Below are 9,653 nucleotides of genomic sequence, written 5' to 3'. Positions count from 1 at the left end.
CCAAACCATGTGATCATGGTTGTGGGTTAAATAAATGATGAGGAGGAAACAGGCAATGGGCTTTTTCGGGTTATCCTTTCAGCATCCTTTTGTATAAATCTGTATTCTGTACTGCCTACTGTGCCTTTTATGCAAACTGTTATTTAAGTATTCAATCAATCAATACAATGTCTTGATAGTTTAGGCTCTAAACTATGGGCAAGCATAATTCTAATTTGGATATAATTTAAAAACTTTACTTTTCAAACGTGATTAGATTACATGCTTTCCTGAGTACATGCATGATGAGAAAATAAAATAATACAAAATTAGAATAATTGCTTCTCAACATGGACTACATTTCCCATTTAGCTGAAGTATAGAGGGTATGCGCGTGACATCATCGTACCTGGAAGTTATGCGGGAACACCCACTGAGTGGCAAAAAACTACTTTCTGGCCTTGACAGCCCATACATCCAATCAGAAAAGTCCTGTCTGATTGCATTAAACAATGTTAAACTCACCAACATTGCAGCTGAACGAAAAGCTTGAATTATCCTCTTTCTATCTGCAAAGTTTTTGTTCATGAAAATCCACCATAGAAATGTTATGAGCTACTTTCTGTCAAGAAATGCCCTGCATTTGATTATGTTTCATTAAGTGTCATAGTTTGGAAGTGCTTGTTTTCAATAACACAACATTTTGCTGCCTCCTGCATTATGTGACATTTAGAAACAGGTGGTACGCAGGACGGTTGAGTGATTTCCAACGAGCGCTTCCAAACTCCAACACTCCATGCTGCTCAATGTTTTGCCACTCAGTCTAGATGAGGGGGGCGTGTCCTGATGGGACAATCATGCATGTGCATACTCTCTATTGGCGATTGAATATGATGTCATCTCTTATAAATACCGCCCTCTCCCTCTGTCACTTCCTCATTCAGCTGCTCTCCTTGCCCTGAGGTAAGGTTGTATTTTTGGCACGAACTGAATCTACACATTTTCCAAACCATCCACTGTATTTAATAATATTTTCTCATTTCTCTTTCATAGACCCGTCTCCACAAGATGAGACTTAAGGTGAGTAAAGGAGATCATTTGATTTTTACACACACTTCCCCTTCAATCCACAAATAAACAATGCAACTGTGCATTTTGGTAGCGTCAGCTAGCCTAGCCTCTGAATGCAACAAGTTCACCACCTCATTATACTGTATTTGAACCACCTGTACAAGTATATTACGAGTATTATGCTATTCGTATCGAACTTGGCCACTGTTATACCGTTCTACTTATACCGTGTTGTGCACATGCAGGCCTGCGCCGCTGCGCTAGCCCTTGCACCAAATCTTAGTTGAAAATGGTTAACGGCGTGACTTAAACAAGATGGAAAATGCTTGTTAACAAGTTTGACTAATATTTATGATTACCTATGTGTCCCCTGAAAGCCTTGCGGGAGCAACTTAACATACCGCTAATGCCATAAGCTGTGTATTTGTGTGCAATAATTCACTTTATTTTTTCTTCTTGCAGTGGAAGAAGAAGCGTATGCGTAGGTAAGAAATATGTTGTTTATTATTGGGGCTGGTCTGGCCATTTAGAAAAGCCACAACACTTGGACCCGTTCCTTTAGTTCTACTTGGAACATATTCATAAGGACGTTTTGATGGGCAAATTCTTGTCTGTCTTTGTACCGCCTGCATGGGCAGCTTCTGTAGTTGTCTTAATGCCGCCACACAGTAATGTCTAAATGAAACTCAACTATTTTCACTTCAACATGTTTTAATTTAACATTACTCAGGCGTTTGTGTGCACCCTGGCAGTTTAAGTTGTGTGATTCAGTATTTGATTTTCAATTTATCCAATTTTATGACCCTAATGTAGCTTAATTTTATATTGGCCATGTTGGCTTCACTGCAAACACCCATCCTTGGTTCTGGATTCAGAATATTGTCCTGTGAGAAGCTGTATTCAATTACTTATATTTTCGTGAGAAGCTGTATTCAATTCCTTATATTTTCGTGAGAAGCTGTATTCAATTCCTTATATTTTCGTGAGAAGCTGTATTCAATTCCTTATATTTTCTGGCCCCCCTCACAGGACTATCTGTAACCACAACCCGACAATGGTTTAAAGATTTGTTCTAAATGCACATGGCCATTCTGTACAGTTGGGGTACTGCACATGGCCATTCTGTACAGTTGGGGTACTGCACATGGCCATTCTGTACAGTTGGGGTACTACATTAGATGTGATTTGACTGTTGAATCTACTTCCCCAGACTAGTGTTGGCTTGATTTTTCTCCGGGGTGGTCATGCACCACCCTATTTCAAAGCTATTCCATCCAGGGACGTGGTGGGCCCATAATTCAGCCCAGGAAGTAGAGTTGCGGAGGCCCTCTAGGCGCGCGGCCAAAGACAAAAAAACAAACAGCTGGCCCAAACCGGCCTGGACTGGACCGGCCGTTCGGGAGTTGTCCCGCATTTCCCAATGGCCAGCACGTCCCTGATTCCATCCAAGTTTACATGCACCTGCCCTTTAAATTGTCTCACAGTGAAATGGCACATAAATCTGATTCTAGAATATTGGCCTAGCTCCAGTACAGAATGTAAATGCAACTTCTTGCCTACAATCTTGGGGGTGGGCAATATGGAAACATATAATGTCATGCAGTATGATATTTTTCATGCAGTTTTTAGGGTTATTCAAGTTACTTAACGGTACACCTACAAGGTAACAAAAAAAAGGGAGTAGAGCGTCTAATACTTTAACGAAACAAGGCAGAGGCAAGGTGGCAACCAGGTGCTCAGGAGGTGTGCAGGTATAAAAATAGTAAAGGTGCTCCTGGGATCAATCGGGATAACACATCGATATAGAGCAGAGAGGAGATCCGGGCACACTTAATGTTAAAAGGAGGAAAACTTTATTGAACCGACATGTTTAGACCTATACAGTCTTCATCATGGCTGCCAGCCCTGATGAAGACCGTAACATTGATTGAACCGAAACATGTCTGTTCAATAAAGTTTTCCTCCTTTTAACATTAAGTGTGCCCGGATCTCCTCTTTGCTCTATACTTTAACGAAACAGTTGTTCTACAAAAGTATAATATATACGATATTTCTGAATATCTTATCACGACGATATTTATCACCCAACCCTACTTTGAAGTGTCACTTAATTTCTCATCCGAGCTAACCAACACTTATTAGCTGAATTTATTTAATGAACCTGGCTTAAGTCAAGGTCACTTTCTCTGACTCATGTCCTTTGTATGCTTTGTCCACAGGCTGAAGCGTAAAAGGAGAAAGATGAGGCAGAGGTCCAAGTAGACTATCGTCTCACTTCACCTGCAGCTGTGATCCTGTCTGAACCTTCAATGATGGCCGACGCTTGCAGCCCATTAATGTTCCAAGCACTGAAGTGGATTCTGTAGAGCTGTCCTCATTGAAGGCACGAAGGCTGAATCCTGGTTCTAACTTCTGAGTACACAATGCTTCCCATGGCAACCAGCTATGGATGTCTCACTGGAACATTGCAAAATTACTCTTGAGGATTGATCTCTTGTTCATAACATCAGAACGGCTGTCTTTGTCAACGGAACGTAATAAACCTGTTTTACAAACTGAATGATTGTGGTATATTTTCCAACTATTGTGATGGATCTAATTGTGAAGTTAAGGGTAGAAGTTAAATACTTAAAAAAAATATGGGGCATGTCTAATATTATTATAATACCATGATGGTTAGTGAGATTACAAGGTTTGTATTTGGTGTGGTCAGAATATTAACATCTAAAGCAATAGGTCAATAAGGTGATTAAGTAGGCACTTAATCACCTTATTGAATGTTTGAAAACTGACTTGGTGACTGCATTGTTTCAGTGGTTTAACAGCTGTGCTACAGCTTCTGTTAGTGTTATCATGCAACAGGCATGGTAACATTCTTAACAATTTGTTATACACAATTGTTCAATACTATGTGTAGCATTGCGGGGATTGAACCCGGGCCTCCCACTTGCCAGACCAACGCGCAACCTGTCGTGCCAATAGGGCTGAGCCCTGAAACGCAGGGCTGTTGCGGGCTGGGTCTTGGCTGGGGGCTACAATATTGTAGCCCCCAGCCAAGACCCACCCCGCAACAGCCCTGCCAATCGGGCTCAGCCCTATTGGCACGACAGGTTGCGCGTTGGTCTGGCGAGTGGGAGGCCCGGGTTCAATCCCCGCTTTCCGCGCAATGCTACAATCTGGCGTATCGGCAGGATGTGAAGCGTGATATCCTTGCATGAGGAACATCGTGTGCGGCGGTGTGAAGTGAGAAGCGCGAGGACACGCTTCAAAGATCGGGGGGGTGATTGTAGCCCCCAGCCAAGACCCAGCCCGCAACAGCCCTGCCAATCGGGCTCAGCCCTATTGGCACGACAGGTTGCGCGTTGGTCTGGCAAGTGGGAGGCCCGGGTTCAATCCCCGCTTTCCGCGCAATGCTACATATGCATATGGCAATTAATACATTTGGCTTTGTGCAACAGTAGTTGCTGTAATTTAGTATAATCAAATCCTGGCTAAAGTGGCATGCCATGTGAGCATGTATAAGGGTAAGAGTCAAAAGTCTACCATTACTGTTTTCAGATGTCTATGCTAGAACAGGGATTGGATCTTCAGTGAGTAGATGTATGGCTCATAGCTCAGTCAGTGTGCTATTTTAACCACCACCCACTGTAAAAGCGTCTCCTAAATTGGTCGTTCTTAAACTTGGTTTCAAAGGACCCCACTTTTTTCTTCCACTGTACAAATAGGGAAAGCCTTCCGATATGTCATATCATGTAATGTATTGTATACTGTTGATTGTATACTTTTATGAATCTGTGCTCCAAACCATGTGATCATGGTCGTGAGTTAAATAAATGATGAGGAGGAAACAGGCCATGGGTTTTTTCGGGTTATCCTTTCAGCATCCTTTTGTATAAATCTGTATTCTGTACTAGCCTACTGTGCCTTTTATGCAAACTGTTATTTAAGTATTCAATCAATCAATACAATGTCTTGATAGTTTAGGCTCTAAACTATGGGCAAGCATAATTCTAATTTGGATATAATTGAAAAACTTTACTTTTCAAACGTGATTAGATTACATGCTTTCCTGAGTACATGCATGATGAGAAAATAAAATAATACGAAATTAGAATAAATGCTTCTCAACATGGACTACATTTCCCATTTAGCTGAAGTATAGCGGGTATGCGCGTGACATCATCGTACCTGGAAGTTATGCGGGAACACCCACTGAGTGGCAAACTACTTTCTGGCCTTGACAGCCCATACATCCAATCAGAAAAGTCCTGTCTGATTGCATTAAACAATGTTAAACTCACCAACATTGCAGCTGAACGAAAAGCTTGAATTATCCTCTTTCTATCTGCAAAGTTTTTGTTCATGAAAATCCACCATAGAAACGTTATGAGCTACTTTCTGTCAAGAAATGCCCTGCATTTGATTATGTTTCTAAGTGTCAGAGTTTGGAAGTGCTTGTTTTCAATAACACAACATTTTGCTGCCTCCTGCATTATGTGACATTTAGAAACAGGTGGTACGCAGGACGGTTGAGTGATTTCCAACGAGCGCTTCCAAACTCCAACACTCCATGCTGCTCAATGTTTTGCCACTCAGTCTAGATGAGGGGGGCGTGTCCTGATGGGAAAATCATGCATGTGCATACTCTCTATTGGCGATTGAATATGATGTCATCTCTTATAAATACCGCCCTCTCCCTCTGTCACTTCCTCATTCAGCTGCTCTCCTTGCCCTGAGGTAAGGTTGGATTTTTGGCACGAACTGAATCTACACATTTTCCAAACCATCGACTGTATTTAATAATATTATCTCGTTTCTCTTTCATAGACCCGTCTCCACAAGATGAGACTTAAGGTGAGTAAAGGAGAATTTGATTTTACACACACTTCACCTTCAATCCACAAATAAACAATGCAACTATGCATTTTGGTAGTGTCAGCTAGCCTAGCCTCTGAATGCAACGAGTTCACCACCTCATTATACTGTATTTGAACCACCTGTACAAGTATATTGTGAGTTATGCTATTCATATCGAATTTGACTTGGCCACTGTTCTACCGTTATACTTATACCGTGTTGTGCACATGCAGGCCTGCTCTGCCGCGCTAGCCCTTGCACCAAATCTTAGTTGAAAATGGCTAACGGCGTGACTTGAACAAGTTTGACTAATATTTATGATTACCTACATGTGTCCCCTGAAAGCCTTGCGGGAGCAACTTAACATACCGCTAATGCCATAAGCTGTGTATTTGTGTGCAATAATTCACTTTTCTTTTTTCTCCTTGCAGTGGAAGAAGAAGCGTATGCGTAGGTAAGAAATATTTTATTTATTATTGGGGCTGGTTTTATTATTGGGGCTGGTCTGGCCATTTAGAAAAGCCACAACACTTGGGACCCGTTCCTTTAGTTCTACTTAGAACATATTCATAAGGATGTTTTGATGGGCAAATTCTTGAATTTCCATTAGTCTTACTTTGTACCTCCTGCATGGGCAGCTTCTGTAGTTATTCCTAATGCTGCCACACAGTAATGTCTAAATTAAACTCAACTGGGCTATTTTCACTTAATGTTTAATTTAACATTACTCGGGTGTTTGTGTGCACCCCGGCAGTTTAAGTTGTGTGATTCAGTATTTGATTTTCAATGTATCCAATGTTATGACCCTAATGTAGCTTAATTTTATATTGGCCATGTTGGCTTCACTGCAATCACCCATCCTTGGTTCTGGATTCAGATCTTGTCCTTTGAGAAGCTGTATTCATTTCCTTATATTTTCTGGCCCCCCTCACAGGACTATCTGTAACCACAACCCAACAATGGTTTAAAGATTTGTTCTAAATGCACATGGCCATTCTGTACAGTTGGGGGTACTGCATTAGATGTGATTTGACTGTTGAATCTACTTCCCCAGACTAGTGTTGGCTGGCTATGATTTTTCTCCTGGGTGGCCATGCACCACCCTATTTCAAAGCTATTCCATCCAAGTTTACATGCACCTGCCCTTTAAAACTCATTCACCGCCACCAGGGGGTGCCAAAAGTCCCAGACCGCCACCATATATATATATATTTTTTTCTCCCAGTGTTAAAAAGGCGTTAAAGACGTCCTTGGCGCTCCAGGACATCACGAAAAATAAGTTAAATAAGTCCTTTCTGAATATCTTATCACGACGATATTTATCACCCAACCCTACTTTGAAGTGTCACTTCATTTCTCATCCGAGCTAACCAACACTTATTAGCTGAATTTAGTTAATGAACCTGGCTTAAGTCAAGGTCACTATTTTTCTCTGGCTCATGTCCTTTGTATGCTTTGTCCACAGGCTGAAGCGTAAAAGGAGAAAGATGAGACAGAGGTCCAAATAGACTATCGTCTCACTTCACCTGCAGCTGTGATCCTGTCTGAACCTTCAATGATGACCGACGCTTGCAGCCCATTAATGTTCCAAGCACTAAGTGGATTCTGTAGAGCTGTCCTCATTGCAGGCACGAAGGCTGAATCCTGGTTCTAACTTCTGAGTACACAATGCTTCCCATGGCAACCAGCTATGGATGTCTCACTGGAACATTGCAAAATGACTCTTGAGGATTGATCTCTTGTTCATAACATCAGAACGGCTGTCTTTGTCAACGGAACGTAATAAACCTGTTTTACAAACTTAATGATTGTGGTATATTTTCCAACTATTGTGATGGATCTAATTGTGAACTTAAGGGTAGAAGTTAAATGCCCCATACTAAAAATATGGGGCATGTCTAATATTATTATAATACCATGATGGTTAGTGAGATTACAAGGTTTGTATTTGACAATTTGGTGTGGTCAGAATATTAACATCTAAAGCAATAGGTCAATAAGGTGATTAAGTAGGCACTTAATCACCTTATTGACTGGTTGAATGTTTGAAAACTGACTTGGTGACTGCATTGTTTCAGTGGTTTAACAGCTGTGCTACAGCTTCTGTTAGTGTTATCATGCAACAGGCATGGTAACATTCTTAACAATTTGTTATACACAATTGTTCAATACTATGTGTAGCATTGCGTGGATTGAACCCGGGCCTCCCACTCGCCAGACCAACGTGCAACCTGTCGTGCCAATAGGGCTGAGCCCTGAAACGCAGGGCTGTTGCGGGCTGGGTCTTGGCTGGGGGCTACAATATTGTAGCCCCCAGCCAAGACCCAGCCCGCAACAGCCCTGCCAATCGGGCTCAGCCCTATTGGCACGACAGGTTGCGCGTTGGTCTGGCGAGTGGGAGGCCCGGGTTCAATCCACGCTTTCCGCGCAATGCTACAATCTGGCGTAGTCGGCAGGATGTGAAGCGTGATATCCTTGCGTGAGGGACATGAGGAACATCGTGTGCGGCGGTGTGAAGTGAGAAGCGCGAGGACACGCTTCAAAGATCGGGGGGGTGATTGTAGCCCCCAGCCCGCAACAGCCCTACCAATCGGGCTCAGCCCTATTGGCACGACAGGTTGCGCGTTGGTCTGGCAAGTGGGAGGCCCGGGTTCAATCCCCGCTTTCCGCGCAATGCTACATATGCATATGGCAATTAATACATTTGGCTTTGTGCAACAGTAGTTGCTGTAATTTAGTATAATCAAATCCTGGCTAAAGTGGCATGCCATGTGAGCATGTATAAGGGTAAGAGTCAAAAGTCTACCATTACTGTTTTCAGATGTCTATGCTAGAACAGGGATTGGATCTTCAGTGAGTAGATGTATGGCTCATAGCTCAGTCCATGTGATATTTTAACCACCACCCACTGTAAAAGTGTCTCCTAAATCAGTGGTTCTTAAACTTGGTTTCAAAGGACCCCACTTTGAGAGAGCCTGGCTAATAAACCAGACCGAATCAGCCGTTGACAAAAAAAATGCCTGCCAGCACACGACAGTGATTTGAGTCTGGCTTATTAGCCAGGCTAACTTTGAGATCCACTGCACTTGTATACTTCACCTCATGTGTGAACCATGCACGCACGCAGCATTCCATATCAATTGAATTATTTGTCAGTTTATCATTTCATAACATTGGATAGCAAAGCTATTGTTCTTGTATGGCTATTGTGTTGTATCAATACACACACTGACACAAGTAATTTAGATTGCAAACTGGTATGATTCTCCACATTCTAGAGAACGGGGCACATTGGTGCAGGCTAAATATATGTATCTGCTCATACTGTCCCATTGGGGGTGACCAGGAGCCATTTATTTGTTGCAAACCCAAGACACCGGGGCGCAGAAGAAGTAGGTGGATTGTAAACGGAAGGATATGGCTGACGATGAGGGTGGAGGTGGGCAGAATATAGACGAAAACATGGGAAATCAGCTACAACTCTTACCTGGTAATGAACAATTTTTCTATTTTGCGAGGCGTTTTGCAACAATGATACATTTGAGAATGATTTATACTTGCAGTTAGCAAGCATTAATGCACAAAGGGTGACTCTGAGTCTGATCATAACATCTGATGATCATAACATAACATAACATCTGAGCTTTTGTTTTGCTTTCTGGACAACACTGGCTCATACCAAGCTTACACTTACATAAATGTAAGTGGGTTTGATAGTCAGTCATAGCCCCCTTGTGTTAAAGCTC

General features: G+C 42.2%; 2 long non-coding RNA genes across 2 annotated transcripts; both read left to right on the top strand.

Annotated features, from left to right (window-relative positions):
• The first annotated feature begins 847 nt into the window (after positions 1-847).
• LOC306928966 lies at positions 848-3,610 on the top strand. The gene is made up of 4 exons (XR_013790732.1): positions 848-942; positions 1,033-1,059; positions 1,513-1,535; positions 3,270-3,610. It is a non-coding gene; the product is annotated as an uncharacterized lncRNA (long non-coding RNA).
• Positions 3,611-5,709: 2,099 nt separating this feature from the next.
• On the top strand, positions 5,710-7,712 carry LOC306928967. The gene is made up of 4 exons (XR_013790733.1): positions 5,710-5,787; positions 5,878-5,904; positions 6,339-6,361; positions 7,373-7,712. It is a non-coding gene; the product is annotated as an uncharacterized lncRNA (long non-coding RNA).
• The last annotated feature ends 1,941 nt before the right edge of the window (positions 7,713-9,653 follow it).

Source organism: Electrona antarctica, assembly GCF_951216825.1.
Source record: "Electrona antarctica genome assembly, chromosome: 9".
Lineage (NCBI taxonomy): Eukaryota > Metazoa > Chordata > Actinopteri > Myctophiformes > Myctophidae > Electrona > Electrona antarctica.
Note: the sequence above shows the minus strand (reverse complement) of the source record. Positions and strands in the feature narration are given on the sequence as shown.